We start from the raw sequence: 27,130 nt of genomic DNA, 5'->3' as shown, positions 1-27,130 counted from the left end.
CTTAGAATTTTCTTTCTAGAAATATTTCACTAATACTGTTTTGTAGCCTCTATCCAGAAAGGCCTACTGGACTATCGTATGCTGTGATGTTATTTGATTGTTGGGAAGAATGTGGTTGCATGGGGACACTCTCTAAATATAGATTGATTTTGGAGGACCAAAAGACAGTAACAATTCCATGACAAATATTTTTGCCCAACTTTCTATTAGTCTTTGGTTGAGAGGAACTATGTACACTGATGTACAGATAGTAAAATAACAGAATGCTTCTGCGATGGGTTAGATCACAGAAACCGCCTGGGGGCTGCCACCTGATGTGCCAAGACTTCTGCTCCTGCTTTCCTGCCCTGGCAGTTTAGGACTTCAGTGCCCTGCCTCCTGGCTTGAGCCAGACCCGCTAGCCTGCTGCAAACCCAGACCGAGGTCTGAACCACATCCCCTAACAAGCTGTAGGCTTAACTGAAAGCAGCTTACAGAAGTGTTCCTGTCTTTAACACTCAGATTCCCAACTCCCAATTGGGTCCAAATGCTAAATAAATCTGTTTTACCCTGAATAAAGCTTATATAGGGTAAACTCATAAATTGTTCATCCTCTATAACACTGAAAGAGAAATATGCACAGCTGTTTGCTCCCTCCCCCTCAAGTATTAATACATACTCTGGGTTAATTAATAAGTAAAAATGATTTTATGAAATATAGAAAGTAGGATTTAAGTGGTTTCAAGTAGTAACAGACAGAACAAACTGAATTACCAAGCAAAATAAAATAAAACACACAAATCTATGTCTAATCAAACTGAATACAGATAAAAACCTCACCAGTTCCAGTAAACTCTCTTTTACAGACTAGCCTCCTTCTAATCTGGGTCCAGCGAGCACTCACATCCCCTCTAGTTCCTGTCCTTTGTTCTAGTTTCTTTCAGGTATCCTTAGGGGTGGAGAGGCCACTCCTTAGCCAGCTGAAGACAAGATGGAGGGGTCTCCCACAGGCTAAAATAGACTTTCTCTTGTGGGTGGAGAAACCCTCCTCTCTCCTATGCAAAGTCCAGCTCCTAGATGGAGTTCTGGCATCACCTGGGCAAATCACATGTCCATGCATGACTCACACTTTTTACAGGCAGAAGCCATTGCCCACTTGGTATCTTGAATGTCTCCAGGAAGACTTCTTATGTGGATTGGAGCATTCCAAGATGCATTGTTCCTTAAATGCTTCTTGACTGGACACTTAACTTTGGGAATTCCTTTCTCCAGGAACTGACCAAATGCTCTACTAAGGTTATTTAGAAATCAAGCCAATATTCATAACTTTGAATACAAAATGATACATGAATACAAATAGGATTAATACATTCAGTAGATCATAACCTTTACATAGATATGTTACATGACATATATAACAAAGAACATATTCCAGTTATGTCATATATATTCATAAGCATATTTCTATAAAGCCTTATGGGGGGCACCGTCACAGCTTCTTTCCCCAAGACATGTCCACAAATAATTTCAAACATTAGAAAGTCTCATACCAAAGATAGGTCCAGATCTAAAGCTTGCACTTGAACTCATCTGAGCATTAAAAATTGAATCTGCATCTGGATTCAAATTTCATGGCTGTGCTCCCATACCCAGCCCTCCACAGGAAAACTATCAAATTCTGCAGAAGTTCAGATGATAATCCTGATCCAAAAACTTTGCAGCTTTAGCCTATTTTTAAAGATCATCTAGTTCTGAAAAGTATTATGTAGAATAATGAGAAATGGAAAGTAGTTATTGTCTATGTTTCTTTGCATGGGAAAGCTATTGTTAACTGACAGTGAATACCTTTCTCGTTTGATATACATTGTGCCTCTCATAAATACTGGTTCCTTTTATATTGCATATATTATGCTGTTTAACTATTAACTTGGATAAAGGGGCTATTTCTATTTGCAAGACAATGAAGCACTCTCAAAAAGAACATGTGAAAAACTGAATGTGTTATTTGCATTTCCTTAGAATAACCACCTTGTGGTGAAAATGGGAAAAAAACCACGTCATAAATGCATACCAATATTCCTGTAAACAATAAGTTATTTAAACAAGCAAGTTCTTTGTTAGTTTCTAAGAGAAACACCTATATTACATAGACAAACCAAGGTTTTTTTTGTTTTGTTTTCTGGGTTTTTTTGTTGTTGTTTATTTTTAAATAGACGTACGCATTGTCATACTGAGATTGAGTTCTGGACCAATGGAGCCCAACCACAAAAGTACTGAACTAGATAAGCATTTCTTTTCCAGATCAAAGGTTTATATAGAGAAAAGAAGGGGAGGAGGAATGGAGATGACATATACCTTGCTAGGACTTGACACTGAGAGAAAAGCCAGAACACTAAAAGCGGCAGGCCTGACAACTTCATTTCATTTGTTTCTTTTTTGGGGGTGTTAAGGGGAGGAATCCTTGCTTTCTCTACCATTTTAAAGGTGTTTCCCCTTTTTCCTCATGGAAAAAGTGATTTTTTAAAAAAAAAGTGAGAGAAATTTGAATAAAAGAGCACATGATTATCTTTAGCAAAAATATAATCCCAAACTTGACTTTCAGTAAACACAGCGGTTACACATTTGGTCACCCAAAATCATAGAAATGTGGGGCTAGAGGTGTCCTTAATACATCATCTAGTCCATTCCCACTGTGCTAAGGCAGGATCCATCCCTGACAAGCGTTTACTTAACCCTCTCTTTAAAGCTTCCAGTGATGGAGATTCCTTAATATCTCTAGAAAACCTGTTCCAGGGCTTAACTAGAAAGTTAGTTAGAAAGTTCTTCTTAATATTCAACCTAAATTTCCCTTGCTGCAAACTAAGCTGATTATTTCTTGTCGTACCCTCTGTGGACATGGAGAACAATTGATCACTGATCTCTTATAACAGTGTTTAATATATTTGAAGACTTATGTCCCCCATCCTTTTTCTCTTCACTAGACTAACCCTAATTCTACCTAATTCTTTCAACCTTTCTTCATAGGTCATAGTCTCATAGACTTTAATGTCAGAAAGAACCATCATGATCATCTAGTCTGATGTCCTGCATATTGCAGGCCACAGAACCTCACCCATCCACTCCTGTAACAGACCCCTAACCTCTGGCTGAGTTATTAACATGCTCAAATCATGATTTAAAAGACTTCCACTTACAGAGAGTCTGCCATTTACACTAGTTTAAATCTGCAAATGACCCATACCCTATGCTGCATAGGAAGGTGAAAAAAAGCTGAGGGTCTCTACCAATTTGGGGGCAAATTCCTTCCCGACCCCAAATATGGTGATCAGTTAGACCCTGAGCATGTGGACAAGACCCACCAGCCAGACACCTGGGAAAGAATTCTGTGTAGTAACTCAGAGCCCTCCCCATTTAGTGTCCCATCATTAGCCCTTGGAGATATTTGCTGTTAGCAGTCACAGATCAGCTACATGCCATTGTAGACAGTCTCATCATATCATACTCTCCATACACATATCAAGCTCAGTCTTGAAGCCACTTAGGTTTTTTTGCCCCCCTCCACACTGCTTGGAAGGCTGTTTCAGAACTTCACTCCTCCAATGGTTAGAAACATAAGTGGGGTAATGAGGTAAAAACCATGATAATTACATCTAAAAAGTATAGATAACTTATTTCATTATTTATGTTGAATAATTTATGCCTATAAGCCTATAGTAGCCTGCATTTCACCCTAATACAAGCTCCTCAAGAACTGGGTAGGATCAAGGATGTATATCGAGGCCATCTTATTTATCTACCTTTTCAACAAAAGGGCCACATCATATTCTTATGGTAAAACCATAGCGGGAAGACAAAACTTCCCAAAACATGTGCTCCTTTAAAGGGGGGAAGGTTTGTGGATAACAATGCATCCTGTTACAAATGACAGCCTCAGAGGAACTCACTGGGACCCCTACAAGTTGTAGGGACAGCAGAGGGCCTCTACATATAATTGCAACAGGCTGTCAGGACACTGTAGATCATACTTCATTGTACCAGTATCTGCATTGCCTGACAAGTCTTGTCCAGTTTTGAATTTTATTTCCTCACCCACATGCTTAGTCATCGTGCAATGGGCAATATATGAAAAGCAAAGATACAGTGGAATATATAAAATTATACTGGCTTTAGAGCTTCTCCCAATATGCAGGTGTTATATAAACTATGGAGTAGATTCTCTCTTGCAGCAGAGCTCTACACAGTGCAGGCATGAGGGAGGCATCCTGGAGCCAGTTTTGATTTCCAGATTCTCAGGACCAGCCCCAACCCTGATGCTATTTAGAGCCACCAGACAGCAATACATTTCGTGATCAGTTTAGGGTCCTTAATTAAAAAAAAAAAAAAAAAAAAAGAGTCCCTCGGCTCTGCCCTTAACTCCTTCCTGCATCTGATGCATTCTATATGCCAAGAGCAGGAGACACAGAACCAACACTGCCACTAGCAGGGACTTCCCCTAAGCCAAGGAGATCCTCTGTTGGCAACCTGCAGCCAGTTTCTGGCCCTTTTAAGACTCATAAATGCCAGATCTCAATTGAGAACCAGACACCATATGAGAATGCCAGCTCTTTTTCATTCCCTCCTTTCTGGAAACATATGACCCCTATTTTTAGTTTACATATATATTGCTACTTTGCATGTCACTTGAAATTATTTGCCTCTAGCAAGACATTGACATACCTGCCATTTTTCCCACCTTGACTTTTCCTCACTTCTATATTAACATATTTTGAGGCCGTATCTTCTGACACATAATTTCATGTTACAGCAGAGACAATGGATCAATTTATATTTAAACTGGCAAAGCATTCAGTTTTAACAAAAGCACTTCCCTTGTGATATTACAATCCATGTCAAACTTTGCTTTCTAGGAAGGAAGAATGAATGAATGCTTTAAACAATACACTGCAGAGTTGTGAACGATGTAAACCCATTTAATCCTCCACCAGTCGGACCAGATTATTAGTCCATGCTTTCTAATTCAACCCCAAAACCAGTGACTGGAGTTTAGGATTCCAGGTCAATTGCCCTTTCGGATGACTGATTGGCAGTGCACTATTATAAACCTATTCCCAAATTGGTACAGCATATTGCATGTGTCTTTATAATTCCAAGCCTCTAGGAAAATAAGATTACAATCATTGTACTGGAGGAAGAGCTATGTGGATTACGTGCTCTCTCTTTCACAGAGAAAAAGAGTCAGAAAATGCTGAAATGTGAGGAACAGCTGTGTCTGCAAAGAGAAAGAGAAAGCATGCCTATTGTTGGGGGGGGAGGGGAAGAGTGCTGTGGGGAAAATTTGTCAGAGCACTGAATCTCAGACCAGTGGAGAAGGTCTTCAGAAGAAAGGAAATTCCCAAATCCTATGAGATGCTGGTTGTCTTCTCCAAATCGTGGAGTACTCAAATTCTCATTGTCTTCAGCACCATACATGTTTGGGTCCCTCAGAAATTGGTAGGAATCAAATGCTAGTATCAGCAGAAGTCCAGATTGAGGAGGCAAGGTTGTGAGTAACTACAGTTTGAACAAAGCTACTCAAAGACAGACAAGGTGATATTCGAAAGGAAATGTATACAACATCTTCAGATATCTGCTTACTTGAGTGTGAATATCAAAAGGTGGAATTACATCTGTCTATTTATATTTACATGTGCTTGTTGTAATATTTACTCTACACTGGTAAAAGTAGGAGTTGCAGAGTTGGAAGTGGAAGAGAAACTAGATGGTTAAATTATACACATCATCATACATTTAAGCACCTAATTAAGAGTGGTCTGATTTTTCACAGGTATAAAACACTCAGCTACTATTGATTTCAAGGAGTGTTTTGACTGAGTATGGATCAGCAATCTAACTAGACTGTACATTCTGTTTGGGGATGTGCTTAGTTGTAGCTTAGATTTGAAAAACTGAGTGGTGTGAAAGTGTAAAGTGTCCATGTTCTGCCAAATGAAGTGGAGGGGGAGGGGAGACGACCATGTAATTTGCTAAAAATCTGTAGTGTCCATGAGTAGGATATCAGGGGAATTTAAAGAAAAAAATACAGATTCATGCTGAAGCACTGAAGTAATTAGTGAGATTACAAAAGAGCTTCCCCTATATTTATAGAAATATCCCTTGAGCAGATGGGAACTGAAGGCAGTCTAATCTCTCAGGAACAATCATAGTTTGGGAGACTTCTGTCTGAAAGTCTATGACATAGCTCTGATTGTTTGGAAATAACCAGTTTCTTCCTTATGAAGTGTCTTCTGTGGAGTTTGGTGGATCCCCCTTTTTTCCTTCACACTGTGTATCCCTTCACACTCTCTTGTGCCCAGCATTGTTCTGCCCTAGGATATCCAGAGAAGACTTGATTTGAAGGTTAGTACCACCCTACCTTAACTTGCCCACTTGGAGTTTCAGACTATGTGCGTCGCAGACAAACTTAGGGAAGACAACATGATATTTGCTTGTGGGGCTTGAACTTTATCTTAAATTCTTTCAGATGATGTTCTGGTAACTTTATTGGCCCTTGAAGCACATTGTCCTGTTCTAAAAGGGGTCACATTATTCCATTTAATCATTAGCCTGTTAGGAGCCGTGTGATCCTGCCTCAAGCAGCCCAGTGTGTGGGGGGAACAGTGCAGGCTGAGTCATTCTCTGGGACAGTGAAAACCTGCTCCCCTCTAGGGCATCTGAAATGTGGAGAAGAGGGAGGTTGGTGATGCCCCTTAGGTGCTGGGAAAGAGGTAGGGCTAATATGTGCCCCCATGCTGTGCAGAGGGAGCACCAGAAATGGTATAATTCATATGAGATGGAGCTCGGCTTAATGCTGCAGGCCAGATCCTCAGCTGGTATAAACTGGGGGAGCTTCTTTGACTTCTGATGCAAACACTCAAGTATCAAGTGTGATAAAGTTTCTGTAATGCTAGTGGAAAACACAAGAAAGAGTGCAAGAATGATCGAAGCAAGTTCATTTCAGGTCCAAAAAATGCTCTTTGAAAATTTGTTTTTATTTGGAGCCCCTCACCAGAGCCCTGGCACAGAACCAACTAAATAGGTTGGATAAGGATGGTACCATTACTCTCTGTCAATAACTTTAGTGCTGGTAGAAGACAGACCTGTACTGTAAGCATAAACATTTGGTGTATATTATATGGCATTGGTTTTCAAACCTTCTTCATTGGCAGACTCCTAAAACATTTCAAATGGAGCTGCAGACCCCTTTGGAAATGTTAGATGTACACAGATCACAGGTTAAAAACCACTGTTATATGGATTTGGACACTGCTTCACAATATTCCTATAACCCTTGGGACAGAGGCAATTTAATGAGACAAATCAGAGAGTAACGACAGTACAGTGCAAATAGAATCATGTGCATGCAGGCAGTACTTCATGTAAATGTGATGAGACAAAATTATATTTATACTCTGCCCCCAGCCAATAAATCTTACAGTAGCCTATTTTTTTTTTTAAATGGCATTGGGTAAGGCCTGTATTGACCAGTGAGGAAAATATTTACAGGGTTCTAAAATACCTCCCTAATGGATTTTTCAAACCCTCATGCTGATTGAGAAGTCATGCTCTTCCAAATAGGGACCAGGAGCAATTCCATGAGATTTATGAACTCAATCGCGCTCAACCAAGTATTGTACACACACACACACACACCCCTTCTCACAACCTACCCTTAGACTTAAAAAAAAAATACCAAAGAATTTGCCGAGTAATTCTGAGGAGAGTGTCATTTGTTTATAGACATTCTGGCCACAGAAAAGAGGCTAAATTCATCCAGTAGATTTTTCATCTAGTTGTCTCAGTTTGCATAAAGTTATTGCTTCAACTAGCATTCCTACAGGGTACAATCAGCCAAGGAGGGTCTGAGAATGTACAGTTTTAACATGGTAGCCTAAAGAGATAACTTTAGTTCCCAGGGATCCCTGTCTCCAGCTTGCTTGTGAAATTTTGTTTAAGATTTACTATTTCATCTCAGTAGTAAGAATAATCATTCAGATCTTTAAATACTAGTGTAAGAATTGTCAGATTATACCAGGTTTCAGAGTAGCAGCCGTGTTAGTCTGTATTCGCAAAAAGAAAAGGAGTACTTGTGGCACCTTAGAGACTAACAAATTTATTAGAGCATAAGCTTTCGTGTAGCTCACGAAAGCTTATGCTCTAATAAATTTGTTAGTCTCTAAGGTGCCACAAGTACTCCTTTTCTTTTTGCAGATTATACCAGTCATCCATTTAGTTTTAATGGCCTGTGATAGGGGCCAGCAACAGATGCTCCAGAGCAACATACATGAAATTTCATAATGGATAATTGTGGGATAGCTTAACCATAAGGGAAGTTTCTTCCTAATGCCATTAAATTACTAGTTAGACAGTAATATGAAGCATGAGAGAGTTTTCCATTCTGATTACCATAGTTGAAACTTTTTTTCCCCCAGATAAAAACATGTCTCCCCCTCTACCTTCCCAAAAACGCCATGTTTGGCAACACCAAAACATTGTGAATGTGTGTTGATTTCTCTGAATTCTTCAGTTAGAAAAAACTAAAAATCCCGTTTTTAAAACCACACGCATTGTTTCAAAGGAACTTCATTGTGAAGTGTCCTTTAAAATTAAGACATTCAAGTTTAGAAATGCTCAAAATGAAAAATATTGTCTTGAAATGATCCCACCCCCACTTTTAGTAATTGCCAACAGCAACAAAAAAAGGTTATTCACCCATCTTTATGGATTACCCTGTACATGTATAATCCTTTTTAGTTCCTATGACATTCCAGATCAAAATCCTCATCAGAGAGGGGCTTTGTTACGACTTGCTGTGCCACCTGGCATGACCCATAATGCTTTGCTGCTGTAGCCCCCAACCTAGGCTCCCCAAATAGCATACAGGTCACACCCTGACTGTGTTTAGACAGCCCTGGTTCAGCAGCTTTGACCCCAGCAGCCTGTCAGCAAACAGCCACACTTTAACTTCCAGCAGCCTTGGTTACTACTTGCCAGATCATCCCAACACACTCAGTCTGGGATTTCCCCAAAAAAACCCATGTGTTCTGCACTGTCCAGCCCTCTCCTGGACAGTCCAGGTATATTAGGTCTGTTGCCTTTTTAAGAGGATCAATGACAAACAGTCTGATACCTTAAATGAGGTTAAACCACACAATTCATGACACTGGATTAGTTTAATCAAATAATAAAACAAGTTTATTTATCTACGAGAGAGATTTTAAGTTAGTACAAGTAATGAGACATTAAAGTCAGAAATGGTTACAAGACAAAATGTTTTCTAAACTTAAACTAGACTTGGTTTAAAATGTGAAGTCCCTTACCACATTTTCAGTATGTTGCTGACAAAACTCTGAGGCCAGGATCTTCTCCCAAAGTCCAAAGGCTGCTTCTTTTGTCTTCTTAGGTGAAAAGAGATGAAAAGCAAGAGATCCATTGGAGTGTTTTGACCCCTCACTTTTACAGTTCAGGTACTGTTTGAAATGCATTTTTCTGAGTGACCCCTAGATAAAGTTCTGTCCAGTTGAGAGCAAGGAGACATGGTGTTTGTTGGGGGCCAGAGGGAGATGGAGAAAGAGGTTTTATGCTAAGATGCAGATCTGTTTGCTCCTGCCCCCCTTCCTTTCCAAGGAATGGCCACTTGATAGGCGATGGCCCATCAGCTTTGATGACACCTGGCTAGAAGTGACAATTTGTCCTTTGTCTTTGAGGAAGAGTTTTACCCACTCCCTAGACTTGTTTGCTAAACACACTTCAGTCATGATTTCATCTTATATTCATAACTTTCACATATAATGCTGCTACATACATTCCACCATGATATTGACCAGCAAGTTTAGTTTTCAAATCATACCTTACGTGGCATATTTTGTACAAAGATTATTATAATAGTGTGTAAAGTGTGAATACAGGGGTGCCTTCAGTCAGAGTTCAAAGCTCTTGTCTTCACTGCATTGTGGGAATGAGTTCCATGGCTGAAATGCATGCTGGGTTAAAAAAAGAAGTTGCTATTATCCCCAAACCAGAACTTGGGTTGACTCACTTTCTCCAGTTCCATTTCTCATCCACCTTCAGGAGTTCCCCAAGAGTCTCCTGGTCCTTCCTTCCTTCCTCCCATACAATGCCTCTCTGCAATCTACAGCTTTCCCAATTGATTCCAATTAGTTTGCGGAGAATCTCATGTACCAGACCACATGAAGTTTCTGTGCAGACTAGTGCCACAACCTGGGCAGAGAGGCTGCTTCATCTGTTGGACCCTGAAGCTTTAGTAGTCATACTCTCCCCAGAGTGCTTTGTACAAGTGTCTGAAACATTACAGAAACACTGGGTCTCAGCTCAGAAATTGGACTGAGATGCAGTCTGTTTTTTACTTCAACCAAGCCAGTTCACAAAAACCTCATACATGTCATACTTCGAAAAAGTCTCACAGATCATTATAATCACTATATGTTGCCAACTTCTGTAATTTTATTACAAGTCTCAGGATACTTGGTGTTTTTTCTAAAGCCACAGCTTCTGGAAACTTCTGGAAAGCCTTGGAAACAAGCAGGGAGAACTGGAGGTCCTGGTGATGTCAAGGAATTATGACGTGATTGGAATAACAGAGACTTGGTGGGATAACTCACATGACTGGAGTACAGTCATGGATGGTTATAAACTGTTCAGGAAGGACAGGCAGGGCAGAAAAGGTGGGGGAGTAGCACTGTATGTAAGGGAGCAGTATGACTGCTCAGAGCTCCGGTACGAAACTGTGGAAAAACCTGAGTGTCTCTGGATTAAGTTTAGAAGTGTGTGCAACAAGAGTGATGTCATGGTGGGAGTCTACTATAGACCACCGGACCAGGGGGATGAGGTGGATGAGGCTTTCTTCCGGCAACTCACGGAAGCTACTAGATCGCATGCCCTGATTCTCATGGGTGACTTTAATTTTCCTGATATCTGCTGGGAGAGCAATACAGCGGTGCATAGACTATCCAGGAAGTTTTTGGAAAGCGTAGGGGACAATTTCCTGGTGCAAGTGCTAGGGGAGCCAACTAGGGGGAGCGCTTTTCTTGACCTGCTGCTCACAAACAGGGTAGAATTAGTGGGGGAAGCAAAAGTGGATGGGAATCTGGGAGGCAGTGACCATGAGTTGGTTGAGTTCAGGATCCTGACGCAGGGAAGAAAGGTAAGCAGCAGGACACGGACCCTGGACTTCAGGAAAGCAGACTTTGACTCCCTCAGGGAACAGATGGCCAGGATCCCCTGGGGGACTAACATGAAAGGGAAGGGAGTCCAGGAGAGCTGGCTGTATTTCAAGGAATCCCTGTTGAGGTTACAGGGACAAACCATCCCGATGAGTCGAAAGAATAGTAAATATGGCAGGCGACCAGCTTGGCTTAATGGTGAAATCCTAGCGGATCTTAAACATAAAAAAGAAGCTTACAAGAAGTGGAAGGTTGGACATATGACCAGGGAAGAGTATAAAAATATTGCTCGGGCATGTAGGAAAGATATCAGGAGGGCCAAATCGCACCTGGAGCTGCAGCTAGCAAGAGATGTCAAGAGTAACAAGAAGGGTTTCTTCAGGTATGTTGGCAACAAGAAGAAAGCCAAGGAAAGTGTGGGCCCCTTACTGAATGAGGGAGGCAAGCTAGTGACAGAGGATGTGGAAAAAGCTAATGTACTCAATGCTTTTTTTGCCTCTGTTTTCACTAACAAGGTCAGCTCCCAGACTGCTGTGCTGGGCATCACAAAATGGGGAAGAGATGGCCAGCCCTCTGTAGAGATAGAGGTGGTTAGGGACTATTTAGAAAAGCTGGACGTGCACAAGTCCATGGGGCCGGACGAATTGCATCCGAGAGTGCTGAGGGAATTGGCGGCTGTGATTGCAGAGCCCTTGGCCATTATCTTTGAAAACTCGTGGCGAACGGGGGAAGTCCCGGATGACTGGAAAAAGGCTAATGTAGTGCCCATCTTTAAAAAAGGGAAGAAGGAGGATCCTGGGAACTACAGGCCGGTCAGCCTCACCTCAGTCCCTGGAAAAATCATGGAGCAGGTCCTCAAAGAATCAATCCTGAAGCACTTAGAGGAGAGGAAAGTGATCAGGAACAGTCAGCATGGATTCACCAAGGGAAGGTCATGCCTGACTAATCTAATCGCCTTTTATGATGAGATTACTGGTTCTGTGGATGAAGGGAAAGCAGTGGATGTATTGTTTCTTGACTTTAGCAAAGCTTTTGACACGGTCTCCCACAGCATTCTTGTCAGCAAGTTAAGGAAGTATGGGCTGGATGAATGCACTATAAGGTGGGTAGAAAGCTGGCTAGATTGTCGGGCTCAACGGGTAGTGATCAATGGCTCCATGTCTAGTTGGCAGCCGGTGTCAAGTGGAGTGCCCCAGGGGTCGGTCCTGGGGCCCGTTTTGTTCAATATCTTCATAAATGATCTGGAGGATGGTGTGGATTGCACTCTCAGCAAATTTGCGGATGATACTAAACTGGGAGGAGTGGTAGATACGCTGGAGGGGAGGGATAGGATACAGAAGGACCTAGACAAATTGGAAGATTGGGCCAAAAGAAATCTAATGAGGTTCAATAAGGATAAGTGCAGGGTCCTGCACTTAGGATGGAAGAATCCAATGCACCGCTACAGACTAGGGACCGAATGGCTCGGCAGCAGTTCTGCGGAAAAGGACCTAGGGGTGACAGTGGACGAGAAGCTGGATATGAGTCAGCAGTGTGCCCTTGTTGCCAAGAAGGCCAATGGCATTTTGGGATGTATAAGTAGGTGCATAGCGAGCAGATCGAGGGACGTGATTGTTCCCCTCTATTCGACACTGGTGAGGCCTCATCTGGAGTACTGTGTCCAGTTTTGGGCCCCACACTACAAGAAGGATGTGGATAAATTGGAAAGAGTACAGCGAAGGGCAACAAAAATGATTAGGGGTCTAGAGCACATGACTTATGAGGAGAGGCTGAGGGAGCTGGGATTGTTTAGTCTGCAGAAGAGAAGAATGAGGGGGGATTTGATAGCTGCTTTCAACTACCTGAAAGGGGGTTTCAAAGAGGATGGCTCTAGACTGTTCTCAATGGTAGCAGATGACAGAACGAGGAGTAATGGTCTCAAGTTGCAATGGGGGAGGTTTAGATTGGATATTAGGAAAAACTTTTTCACTAAGAGGGTGGTGAAACACTGGAATGCGTTACCTAGGGAGGTGGTAGAATCTCCTTCCTTAGAGGTTTTTAAGGTCAGGCTTGACAAAGCCCTGGCTAGGATGATTTAACTGGGACTTGGTCCTGCTTAGAGCAGGGGGTTGGACTAGATGACCTTCTGGGGTCCCTTCCAACCCTGATATTCTATGATTCTATGATTCTATGATTCTATGGAGAAAAATTATTACAAGAGAACCGCAGCTTTTGGGTTTTTTTCCCCAAAAAGGTTCTAGCCCTTATTGTTGTGTAGAAAAGCATGGAAATGTGACTTAAGTGTATCCTAAAGGCTCAGAACACTGAAAGAAACAGAACCCCAAATGAGATTTAGAAACCACTCAATTTGATGCCTGACTCATGATTTTTGAGCATATAGAGTTGGTAATACTGACACTAAAAATGGTAGAACTGAAATTTGTTTCCCTGTAGTTTTTACATCGACTATGTTGCCTCGGCTGCAGGTCTGCATGAAAGTGCTGGATTGCTGACACCGATAGAGTATTCTTAAAAGAAAAGAAAGCACATTGTTGCCTCCTGCTTCCAGTTGATCCCAACACCCGTGTAGTTTAGAGAAATGGTCTCTTTTGTGGGTGCAAGAGCCCTGCCTCTTCCATAAAAGAATTCAAGTTGAACTTTCAGATGACTCTTAGGTAAGGGTAGCACCAAATTATGGGGTCTCCCCACCACCATTCATTTTAATGGAATGTCAGTTTTGAAGCTTCTTTAAATGTCACTGTTAATGATTTTACTTGTGACTGTTATGACCAAGAGGGCAATTTCCTTCAATGTCACTGAAAAAAAACCTTGCTACGTTAAGTTAATGTATTCGTGAGAGCTGGGATTGTATATATTCTCTCTAGGGGGAAGAAGCAAGACAAGGCCTGGTTGTTGAAAAGAACTATATTGAAGATGTGCCAGACAAGTGCACTTCCTGGGGAATACCTAGAGAGATTAATGCAAATTCCTCACTTCCATTTATGCAAAACCCCAACCTTTCGAAGCTACATCTTGAGGAATGGGTCATTGTCTGCTGACCAACTGATCCCAGAGACTGGAGATCAAAGGCCTGAGCCTCAGAAACCAATGAGCTGCCCAGCCTGGGTTCTGGTTCCAAATCTGCAACAGTTATGAACTTGTAATCACAGGGAAAATCCAGCTACAGGTTTTGAAGGAGAGACACCTACTAGACCCTGAGGCTGAAGGCTGAGGCAGGGTGGCTGATCTTAGGTAAGCTTTTTAGCATGTGCTTTGGTTTGAATATGTTTTGCCTAATTCTTTTACCTTAAGAATAAATGTGCTTGCCAAGAAAGCTGTGTGGCAACTTGTATCTGCAAGCAATACGCTGTAGCCTCTAGAGAAAAAGCAAAGCATAGATATTGACCATTAGATATCCCCAGCAGGCCAATCTACTAATGAAGGCAGGGTTAAAGACCCACTCAGTCAGGAGGAAGAGAGATGAGAGTCTTCACCCAAGAGAGGTGAGGGCTGGGCACTGGAAAGCTTTAAATAGATGCTCTTGAGGGACCATGGAGGCGAATACAGGTGCAGTGACCCTGAAACTGTGACAGTTATATCAAAAACATCCAATGAGCTTATCCAGGGTACCTGGATGGACCTGTCACATCTGACATTATATTTATTTGAAGAAAGGTTCCATAGGGATAAGGCTATAAGTGTTTTTTTAAAAAATGCAAAAAATAAAGATTGAATACTCAATCATCAAAAAATATCTGATCGAGATGCTTACTAATGATCTTCCAAAGTTAAGCTAAACATGGTGTTTAGTAGAGCTGATTGATTTTCCTTTGGAAAGTCAGTCTGATGGAAGATTTTCAATTTGCTTGGAAAACTTTGATTTTCTGCTGGAAAGTCATACCCAGCTCCCCCGCCTTGGCAGCCTACCTAGCGGTTGGCCCAGTGCTGGGGTCTTTAGTGCTTCCTGGCTCCTGGGCAGCGCAGAAGCTCCCAAGTTGTCTGGCTCCCTGCCTGGTGAGCTGCTGTGATATTGGGCAGCTCAGGGAACCTTGGAAACATTTCAGAAGGTCAAAATGAGATGACCAACTTTTTCTGAAAAAGGAATTATTTTTAAGAAGTCTCAAACAAAATGGGAATTCCAGTTTCTAGCCAGCACTAGTATTTACACTGACATCAGCACAAAGTGTGGGATTCTTGTGGAGCATGTTGCTGGTCAGGGGATTAAGTGTGTTTTCTGTACAACTTAGTCCAGGCCACAGCAGTTCAGCTTAACAAACACTCATGTATTTCTGAAAGACTTCTGTCATACAATCATATTTAAGACTTGTTCAAAGTAGACTAAAAACATGCCTTTTTCCTCCAGTCCATCCCCATCACTCAGAGAAATTTTTTTTTTGCTGGTTTTGGATAAACCTCCAGCAGACATTACACAATTTTGGGGGTATCCCCACAGACCCAGTACAGCATAGGCAATTGCAGTGCAAGCCTCTCCAAAATATTTCAGCACACAGTGTCACAATCCTGACCTACCTGTCTAGCGTAGATCTTGACTGCTCTTTCCTTCTATCCTATCATTTCATTCTTGTTCTAAGATCCTGTAGATACAGATAATACTTTCAACATCTGAAAAACTCATTAAAGCTGCTATCATGATCAAAATATGGGGACAAGGACAAAAATCTACACTAGTGACTGTACATTTGTCCTTGCACATGGCTGTGCTATATCCACCACCCACCATTGTCCCCATCTAAATCCCAGAAACACATGTCTGAAGGCAAGTAGAGGGCAAGTGAGACCCATCCTTCAGGTGCACTGGCTGAAGTAAACACCTCAGACTGTGGCATGGCCTTGTACCTATGTCAGTGTGCAGAGTAGATGGGAGTAAGAGGTGTGTACCAGGTCTTGAGTTTTAGTTCTCCACCCCTATTCCCACAAAGCAATGGGTGCTTTTTTGCCTAACCCTTACTAGCTCCCTGTCCCCCAAATTTTTGTAGTAGTAGCAAGCTGAGCTGACTGAATCAGAACAGCCTTCCACTGCATTCTTTACAGTGTGATAGAGGTGAACATGGATCTGAGAGCAGCCACCTAGCTCACTGACCACACCCAGGTCTTCATCAATGTGTGGTCAGAGTACATGGTCCATGACTTTGCACAGAGTGGCAGGAACAGACACATGCATTGAGAATGTTCACAGAGCAGGCAGGCATTGAGTGGACTGTAGCCAGTGCCAGGAATTCATCAAGTAGCTGAAGCTCCTCTACAGAAGGGAAAAAAAAGACTCCAAACAATCGCTTCAGAGGGCCCATTTTAGATGCTTCAATGAGTTTGACCAGGTGCTGTCAAGAGCTCCCAGCCTGAAGTGCCTCACAACCTCATTGAAGATGCCAATGAGAGCCAGGGCAAGAAGGCAGTGGTGCCACAGATGATGCCCAGGAAAACCTGGAGGATGAGGAGCATGTGATTCTGGATCTCTAACTGGAGAAGCAAGTTGAGGAAGCTCCTCTTCATGAGCCCCAGGAGAACTCAAAGCTGGTAAGTTACAGTATCCCCTCTTGGTCCAGTGCTACATTTTAACCCTGGCCCCCATTCCTCTTCAACATTTAAATGGTCCTCAACCAAGATCTGGCTATAAATCAAATGTATTGACTTCTGATTAAATGCCTTTGGCAGAAGCTATAAAACAGGTTGTTAACAGTCATTGTGACTATACATTTCTCAGCCAGCACACAGGCACCAATGGTCAGGGCCATGCAGAGCAGTGGTAGGGAAGTTAGAAAGGTCCTGGTTGGGGAAGAGACAATTGTGGTGCTGATCTGAAACTTCACAGAACCAAGTAGAGTTGTAGTGTGTGTCTTTTCCTGCCCATTTCACTGTTGTTGGGCAGGCAGAGGAATGTTTTTTTCTGGTGATGCTGCAGGTGTGAGATGGATGGAGTGGGGGAAGGTGGTGTTTCTGGTTCATCTCTTCATTTACATAGAAGCTCTATACGCTAGCTGAGAATTCAGTCACTACCCAGTTGAGTTGCCTTCTAGTCCTGTAAGCATACTTCAACAAGTGTCTGGTGTATAGGAACTCCAGCAGGGTCTTGAGATTTAAAAGCAATGCTAATGTGCTTGGTCCACCTTCAAAAGTGACTAAATTCCTTCATGCAGTAAGATGTAGAAGGATGACCATTAGCAGAAGCATCAGTCTGACAGATTGCTAGATCTCCTTCACAGGACTGGAAAAGCAGCCTCTTTCATTCTGGTACCTTGAAGACCACTATGTTCTCCAAATGTTGGTCAGTCTTTAAAGAAGTTGCAAACTGATAACATAGCCCATGGAAGGAACTACCATTCCCACTCGACCTTGAGACGCTATAAAAATTTTAAGTTTTTAAAAACATTAGTACATGCATCTCACCGTTAGTAGCCTCTGCTCCTTCCTTGTGGGCTGTAAGAGCTGTCTGAGAACCAAGGTTAGTCTAACAGTTGCATTCATGGAATGCTGAAAAAGTATTCATATTGTGGCCTTCAACATCAAAAGTTGTGTCATGTAAAGGGTTTTCCTCAGCTTCTTCTAAAAGAGAAAAAAATACTATCCTTGTCTTTGAATTGGTAGGACTTCTACTCCTGAGCGGGAAAACCATGCTGCCAGGAGCATCACTCCAGAGACAGTAGAGCCAGACAGAAAAGGACCTTGGAGGCCTGCTTCTTGGCACAGACAGGAGGAACCGAAAGAAGTTTGACTCCTCAGGGTATAGCAGGCTTGGGTTCTTCAGCAGGAAGAGACTGATGAACTGGTTCATTGAGCAGGAGGCACACCGTAGGCAATAGGAGCCTGCCCTAATGGAACAGCTGATGGCCAAACAAGTTTTGGAGGGTTTCCTGCTGTTGTAGCCTCACCACTTCTACTCTTCCACCACTATCTCCTCCAGTTGCCTCCAGGGTTCTGCTGAGGCAGAGGAGCCAGCCCTTCCCTTGCCCCCCTCCCTCCTGAGTGACCAGGAGCACCCTGCAAGACTCCCAGGACCACACCCTCCACTGGCACCTAAAACCCCTCAAAAGCCACCCCCCCAAGTGTCCAGAAGGGGAATGATTAGCCCGTGGGAGTTGCTGAAGCCCATTAAGTGCCCACCCTCCAATCCCTGTGCAAGAGATGTTCCCGGCTGTCACCATGAACAGCTGGCCTCCATGTTTCCCCTCTTTTTGGCTGAGGGAGGGCAAGGACACAGGTGCCAAGACTTTAACATGTGTCCATTGTTCACAGGTTCAGTCCTATTATGTTTTGTTGGTTTTCATTTCCTTTTAAAATATTTCAATTAGCCATTCCATATACTTCTTTTAACAAACATTAGTTTCTTTGACTTTGTGTATGATAAAGGAAAACAAAAGATTTTTGGTTCAGATTGGGTTGCATGATTTGCACACCATTCCAATTTATGTGCTAACATCTGGTGCCATCATACTGCAAATACTTTTCTACCTGCCCCAGCCCCAGGTTAGAAAATATCTGAATTTCCAAGGATACATGGGAGGGTGAGGGAAAGTGCATTGTTATGTGCTTGGAGAAAGCACTGCCATTCTAAAAGAAGAGGTTTCAAAGTAGCAGCCATGTTAGTCTGTATCAGCAAAAAGAACAGGAGTACTTGTGGCACCTTAGAGACTAAAATTATTTGAGCATAAGCTTTCTTGGGCTACAGCCCACTTCATCGGTGCATACATGTTCTTACTATATGTTCCATTCTATGCATCCAGGAAGTGGGCTATAGCCCATGAAAGCTTATGCTCAAATAAATTTATTAGTCTCTACGTTGCCACAAGTACTCCTGTTCTAAAAGAAGAATAACTCAACAGAGAAAAGGAATACATAAAAGGTGGTTATGGCTTGGTTCACATGCAGAAAAACCCCACCTGTGAGTAGATCAGTGTTAACTGAGTTGCAAACCTACACAAATCACCACCCCAACGATGGGCTTTTGAACACCAAAATGGTTTGCAACTGAATAACTGTCTTGTGTTGCCAGCTTCCACAGGGCAATAGCCACCTGCTTCTGCACCAGTATTGCTTCCCTGAATCAAATGTTTTGCCACTGGAGGTTTGCAAGCTTACCACACAGCTCCATAAAATCTGTTTCCTCATTCAGAAGTTCTGAAACAACTGCTGGTCATCCCAAGTTTCCAAAATCATGGTAGACAAATTGTCATTTCCCCCTTAAGGTCAGCTGTCTTTGGTGTCCGAAAGATTGGTCAGATCCAGGATGGAATTTGGGCAGATCACCTACTCCACAGCATAAATATTTTGTCCTGCAATAAGGAGCAGAACCACATCATCTTCCAATTGCTCCATGTCTTCCACCCAGTTTGGCAAGAAGGATAGCTGAGCAGGAACTGCCACCAGCAAATGGGTAAAGGTGGAAGACAGTATCAACGCAACAAGCAGAGGTTCCTAGAGCATCTCCCATGATGTACAGAACCTGGGATACCACCCCTGAAATGTTATGCAACACTAGTGCTACCATCAGCAGTGTGGCCATTGTGGGTGGTGTGTACATTGTGTTTGTTATATGCTCATCCAGCACAGCTTATGTAGATAGACCGACCACATGTGCTAGTGTGTGCATGGTCAAGTAACTGAATATGCTCACCAACATAGATATAGCCTAAAAATTATTTCCCAGGCTTTTGCAGCTGGTGTCTTTTCCAACCCAAAAATATATATTAGAGTTTAGCCAAAGAATTTTATTGAAACTTTCTGTTAAAATTTGTGTTTTGTCAAAACATAAAATTTCTAACAAGTAGTGTTTGCTTTATGCAGAAGTGTGAGGTTTTGTTTCTTGGCCAAGAAATAAAAAATGTTGGCCGAAAAGTTAAGTTTTCAGATGATATAAAGTCAAATTTTCTGCAATAAAATTTCCAACCATTCTGATCAGCTATTTGTTATTAGGAATGAGCCAAATCCTGAGGCCCTTAGTTTTTACTCAGTCCTTAATCAAGCAAGTTCCCATTGATGTCAGTGTGTGTTTGAGACTATTATCTTCAATAAACTAGGCTCTTATATCCATATTCAGGCACATAAACAAGTGACCCAAGTGCTGAGTATCTAATAGCCCCCAGGGAGTTCAATAGCTTGTGTAAAGAGCCCAGGATTTGGGCCCATAATTTTTAATTTCAATGGGATTTAGATGCCCAACTCACTTTAGGCTCTTTTGAAAATCCCAATAGTTGAGATTACACATCATATACTTTAAGTGCTGAAAATATGTTTGATATGGTAATAATACACAATTGCCTGCAGAATTCCTAGCTTGGAAAACATGCAATCTAGGGAGAACACACAGGCATCCTGAAGAAGGAAGTTACCTTAGAATGTCATTTAATCCCTTTCTTAATTATATATTTTTTCTTTCCCCTTCACCCCACCCCTGCCTCCCTTTGAGAGTCTCAGAAACAGTGAGTTTTCGGGGGAGAGGGCAGATCTTGAAAGGGGAGAAGTGAGGAGCCCAGAACAGTAAGCTTGGAGAGCATTAAGTGGAATGTAATAAATGCATACACCTTGTGCTAACTCTCTGCATAGAGGTCAATTTCTGCATACCAGGGAAGCATGGAAGATGGTGCAAAGCAGAGAGTCAGAGAAGGAACCAAAAGTCAGCATGGACACTGACAATGTTGGAAGACAAATTCTCCAGTACAGTGACTCTCAGCATTTCCAGACTACTGTTCCCCTTTCAGGAGTCTGATTTATCTTGCATACCCCCAAGTTTCACCTCACTTAAAGACTACCTGCTTACAAAATCAGACATAAAAATACAAAGAAGTGCCACAGCCCAATATTACTGAAAAAATTGGCTTACTTTCTCATTTTTTACCATATAATTATAAAATAAGTAAATTGGAATATAAATGTTGTACTGATATTTCTGTGTATAGTATATAGAGCAGTATAAACAAGTCAGTGTCTGTATGAATTTTAGTTTGTAATGACTTCACTAGTACTTTTTGTGTAGCCTGTTGTAAAACTAGGCAAATACCTAGATGAGCTGATGTACGCCCTGGAAGACCTCAACCAGGGGTATGCAGAGAACCACTTCTCCAGTACTCCCCTACAATCCAGAACATTTTTAAGATCAGCACATACTGTAGAATTTCTCTTCCCTACTATACACAGGCAAATTGCACAATTCATGTGAACCAACTTAGACAACTTATTTTTTGCATGAATAGAGGCCTTATTTAGCAAACTTTCTGGATTGATTCACTTAGTTTTGGAAGCCTTATTCTAGGCTAATAAATACAGCTTTCATAAAAGTCTTCAGAAGTCTTGGCTAATGTTATCTAATAATGAATTTAGTCCCAACAGCTAAAAGGATTCATTCTTATAATGAGGCCAGTGAGATGAAGGAGCTTATGACGTTGGACTTGATGGCTGCATTCCAAACCAAACTGTTTAAGGTAAATGGTTGTAGTCTGGCTTTGGTCTGCTCTTCCCATCTGCACCTGCTGAAAGATGCATTGAGGTACAGTATATAACTATCATACTCCATGATCATACTCCAAAGAATGCTGCAATTCACAAGAATTTATAAAACTTTAATCTGTTCTTTAGGAAACAAGCCAACTATTTGTGTCTTATGGAGATGCACATTTGTGGCAGCTTATGATTTGTTCCCATTGTGTTTGTTGTATAGAGGCAATATTTTAACTGGTGGAAGGTTTAGAATGCCTCTGCATATTCAGAAATGTAGTTATTAGAAACTGATATTCAGTGACATGATGGCTAGTGAAAAGCAGGAAACAGGAGATCAGACTCCTAAATACACAAGTTGAAACAGCCACTTTACTAAAAGTTCTAAATAACAGTGGAGTGAAAGAGGATTTTCAAAGGCCCAGATGGGAGTCCAACTCACATTGAATTTCAGTGCAATATAGATCCCTAATTCCCTAGAGCTTCTTGTATCAGCTTTGAATTTCAGCTTTTCTATTTTAGTATCCTATTTAGTTGTCCATGGATAGATATGTTAGAATATGCTTTCACATACTGCTGCCCCAAAAGGTTGGGTTTTTTTTTTTTTTAAACACCACCAAAATGTGTCAGCCCTAGCTTTTGGCCCAAAACTAGCTAATACTTAGAATATACAAGTTATATTCAAGTGCGTAACTCCACTGGCTAAGACAGACCAAAAACCACATTTGTGGTTAAATTATTCACATATTCACAGTTGAGTCCTTTAGTGGCAATAATAATTCTTTGCACTTCTATTGGGCATGAAAGCACCTCACAAGAATATTGTGAGTTTAATTCCTATAGGAAGACAAACTAAAGCACAGCAAAGTTAGGTGATTTGCTGCATATTTTACTGTCTTTCAAACTGAGTGCTGGGGGTAGCACCAGCTCACTTGACTCCTTGAGCCACATTACCAACCCCTGGTTGGTTGTTTGTTTTTTTTAAGAGATGATACTGTACTAAAGTATCAAATTATTAAAATACATGTAAATTGTTTTGCTTAAGTTGTGTTGTAAGAGGGTTAGTTTCACTTTGGAAGAAGGATCTTTTCTTTGTGGCCAGCTATTCAGATTGATTAAAGAAATATCAAGCTTTGAAAAAAGAAAAGGAGTACTTGTGGCACCTTAGCGACTAACAAATTTATTTGAGCATAAGCTTTCGTGAGCTACATCTGATTAAGTGAGCTGTAGCTCACAAAAGCTTATGCTCAAATAAATTTGTTAGTCTCTAAGGCGCCACAAGTACTCCTTTTCTTTTTGCGAATACAGATTAACACGGCTGCTACTCTGCAATGTATCAAACTTTGAGTTTCCAGAACACGACAAATGGAGCATAGCTGGTATGAAGAGTCCCCTTCAGTCTGGGGCTGTGTTTTTCCCACCCACAGTGATGCAAGCTGGCAGATGACCTCATGACAATACAGATGAAAGTGAACCAAATAGAGGTAGTGCCAATGTACTGATGGAGGCAACCATGGCTGCAGACAAATGTTTTCATGTCTGGCTTTACAAATAAATAAATAATAAATTGTAGTTTTGAGCTCCAAGCTGACAGAGCAGAAACATAGATTTCTTTAACAGAGCTGTTTCTTGGAAGACTGATTAGGAAGTGAGTATGCCTTCAGACAGAACATAATCCTTTTTCTTTTTTTCCTTTTCTTGTTTTTTTTTTTTTGGACAAACATACTATTCCAGAAAGTTTCATTTGAATGTCACTCTAAATAGCAGCTAGAATACTAAGTTATTTTTTAGTGAGGGTAGTCAGGGTTTAATAAATTCTGGCAGAAAGCAAACAAGCAGCAAGAGGACAGATTTGGCTTCAATTCTTAGCTCCATTTCTTTCTACTTTGCACTGCCCCAGAAGAGCAAAGCCAAATTAACGAATCCTTCTTTGTCTTGATTCTTACATGTACACCAGTTTTACATTGATGTGATTCCATTGGCTCAATGGAGTTACTCTGGACTTGCAAAGATGTAAAGGCTAGTTTAGCTGGTTTCTCAAGTATTGCCCTGGGGTAGTATTGCCCTGGGGTAGTGGGGCTTCCCTAGATATAGGACCACCCACCCTAGATGTGTCAGGGGTGCAGCTCAAATGCAGCTGCACTCCAACCTTTGTTGGTTGCAAGAGTCAGGCAAGAGAGAGCCATCTGAGCTGGTTGTAAGTTAGAGAAGCCAGAGAGTAACTCTTTCACCAGGTTTCAGAGTAGCAGCCGTGTTAGTCTGTATTCGCAAAAAGAAAAGGAGTACTTGTGGCACCTTAGAGACTAACAAATTTATTTGACTGTAGCTCACGAAAGCTTATGCTCAAATAAATTTGTTAGTCTCTAAGGTGCCACAAGTACTCCTTTTCTTTCACCAGGGAGATCCTTAGGGAAAATGACGCCATAGGCAAACTTGTGTTTTGGCACCCCTGGCCTCTGTGTATGCGGCAGCCCCCTTCTTTCCTCCCCAGCCCCTTCCCCCTCCTTCATACACATGGAAAAACTGACTGGGATATATGGAGCAGCTGGCATTGCTGCTTGCACACACCCCTTCTCCCCCCGCCTCTAACCCACTCCTCCACACACCCCCAGGTGGGGAAAGTGACCTGGTCCAGGGAGTGTTTCATGTTGCTCCTCGCTCATCTCCTCATAGTCCCCCTGGGGGGGGCATAGAGGAATGTTGTGGGGCAAGCAGTATCTGTGCATCACTGCTTCTCCCCCTTTCCCCGACATGTTCCTCCACCGGGAAGAAGCGGGGAGAAATGTTGGCATCCCATCCACCCCACTCCCCCATTATGTGGCACTCCTCTACCAGCCAGGAGCAATTTCTGACTCTACACCGGCAGCGTGCACATCTGTGCTGCTGCACAGCACCCTCTTGACCATGGTGCTCCTGGATGGGCTCAAGCAAAATACCATTGACAATGTTGGTATTTTGACTTATCGGTAATTAGAAGGCAGGATCAAAGAGGTCTTTTGGGAAAGCTTTTTGCCTATAATTAGTTCTGCCCACAACTAAGGTCACTTGTGTTCTGACTATCAGAGTGCCTGTGTGAAGGCAACAGGGCTGATCTGCAATAATTCATGAATAATGTCTTTTAAACCAGGTACTGTGTTGCTTACTATATGCATATAGTTAGTTAAATGAATCAACAGGTTTGTCGGGAAATGCATCTAGGAAGGATATTTGCTATCTCATGGGAAGCACTTCAAGGAATAAGACAATAAAGAGCCATCTAGTATAAAGTGTATCTCTGACACCCTGCTGGGTCACCAGAACCTGTTTAAACCAGCCTTGGGAAACACCAAATAGAATAAAGGAAAAAGGGTGTTCTTAAAGGACAAGGTGAGACTGAGGCAGAGACTAATTCCCCAGACCCCATAGGTCAGGGGCAAGATTTGCCTAAAGATGTAGTTCGGTCTGATAAACATGCACATAGATCCCTGGCTGTGATAAAATCCTCTTATGTTATGCTTTGTTCCTGCCATTAAGATTAAACAATGCTTTGGTCTAAGAAAGTTGTTTGGTCACTGTATTAACTATAGGTCAGTGCTCCAGTAGGGAAGACTTGCATGAGTTGAACGCAGTCTAGTCTGCTTAATATATATAGCAGATAGGAGATCTCAAAGCACTAAAAAAACAAAAAAGAAACCCAACCAAGTATAATTATCCCAGATGGTACACAGGGTGCTGTAGCCTTAGATCAAGTCTAAGAGTGGGAGAATTGTGGGATTCTACTCAGAGAAAGGTGAAGGTGCAGGGCTTATTATCTGAAGGGGTCCACTCAGAGATTAGAAAGGTGTCAGAGAGTCTGCAATTATCATAGTCTGCATATCAATTACTTAGAAGTCCGTGTGGCAATAATTCCAGGCTCATGTAGTTAGACTGCTCTAGCAGTCTTGACAGCATGAAAAAAGGAAGCAAGCTTTGGGACAAGAAATCTGGTGCCTTAGGCTCCAAGTGTGTTCGTCTGTTTTAAAATGTATAGTTTACTTAAAGCACTCAGTGTCCCTTTAACATACTCTACCCACAGCTTAGAATTCTATATTTTGCTTAGAATATAGGTTCAGTTGAGAAGTTATAAAGTTAAGTGAAGCACATTTAAATAACAAAAGGTGACATTAAGTTTAAAAAATTAGTCTACAGATGAGTCCTGGACACACTGCAGTGTTGGCTTGTTCAGGGCCCCCAGAACTCTTGGTCAGAGACCCCCTCCCACCCTCTCCACACCCCTTACTCACAAGGTCAGTTTGACCCTATAGCATAATACTGGCACAGGGGGGGGTCCCCTCAGCTTTTACTTGATATCATCTGATGTGCACTGCTCTGAGCCAGGATGTTCTACCTGGCCAGGTTTGCTCTGGTTCACTGCTACCTTTTGGTACTATTAGCTTTTGTCACTCAACCAGGCCTGTTGGGAAGAGAGTCGCCCTACACATCCCTGCCAGCTCCACCCTACTCCCACCCAAACCCCTGGCTGCCTTCCCCTCAACAGCTCTTCCTGGTTCAATCCAGTTTGCCAACATCAGTCCTAATGGCTTGCTGGTAGTGAATTCCCAATGGAGTCTAAGACTTTAGGTTGGAACCTCTGTTAAGAGCTGGGGGAGCAAAGCAAGCCTCACATCCAACACTTTTCTTTATCCACCTTGGGTTTGACTAGCCAAACGATTCATTGAGGGAGCCCTAATTAGTTATACTTGAATGCCATAGAGTAGGGTATAACCTTTCCTAAATATATACACTTGAGTACACATGGAAAGGCACATTTACATAATGCATTTTACACATGCAATGAACACAATACAAGGAAACTTCAAATACAACATTAAACACTTTATGAAACTAGAAGCACAAGACACATGCCTACCAGTAGATCAGAACCCCTTCATTTTTTCTTTTTTACCTTCCAAGGGAGCCAAAGAGCTGTTCCTTGCAGCCCTCCTAGTTTTGGAAATAAAGTAAAGGAGCAGTTGCACAGGAGGGGTAAGACTTACTATTGTTCAATGCAGAGGACTATTCTAAGTGATAACTATCCACTACTTACATGGTAAAACCATGTAACCTCCAACATGTTATTCACTCTGCTGTGCATCATGAAAGAACTTGCAGGATTGTGTCCATAAAAGATGCTACAGGAATATACAGAGGAATCCAGTTATAAGGATGAATTTGGTCTAGCCTGTTTTGATATGTAATTCAGAGTGAGCATTACATCAAATCCAGAACCACAAAACAATGAATCTGACAAATCAGACATGAACCCAGAAGCAAAATATCTATCACACAAAAACAGCACAACTTCTATAAGGCATTTTGACTCTAAGGGAAGTCACTCAGCTTATAATTGACTAATTGACACTCCCACATGCAGTAACATGCTTGAGATGCAGCTATGTGACACTTGGAAGATGTGTGAAATTCCTCCTTCTTTTGAAGAAGAAATTTTCATGCTAATCCTCAGACAAATGCCCAGTGATCACTGAAGG

The sequence above is a fragment of the Dermochelys coriacea genome, chromosome 5 (genome assembly GCF_009764565.3).
Source record: "Dermochelys coriacea isolate rDerCor1 chromosome 5, rDerCor1.pri.v4, whole genome shotgun sequence".
Lineage (NCBI taxonomy): Eukaryota > Metazoa > Chordata > Testudines > Dermochelyidae > Dermochelys > Dermochelys coriacea.
Note: the sequence above shows the minus strand (reverse complement) of the source record.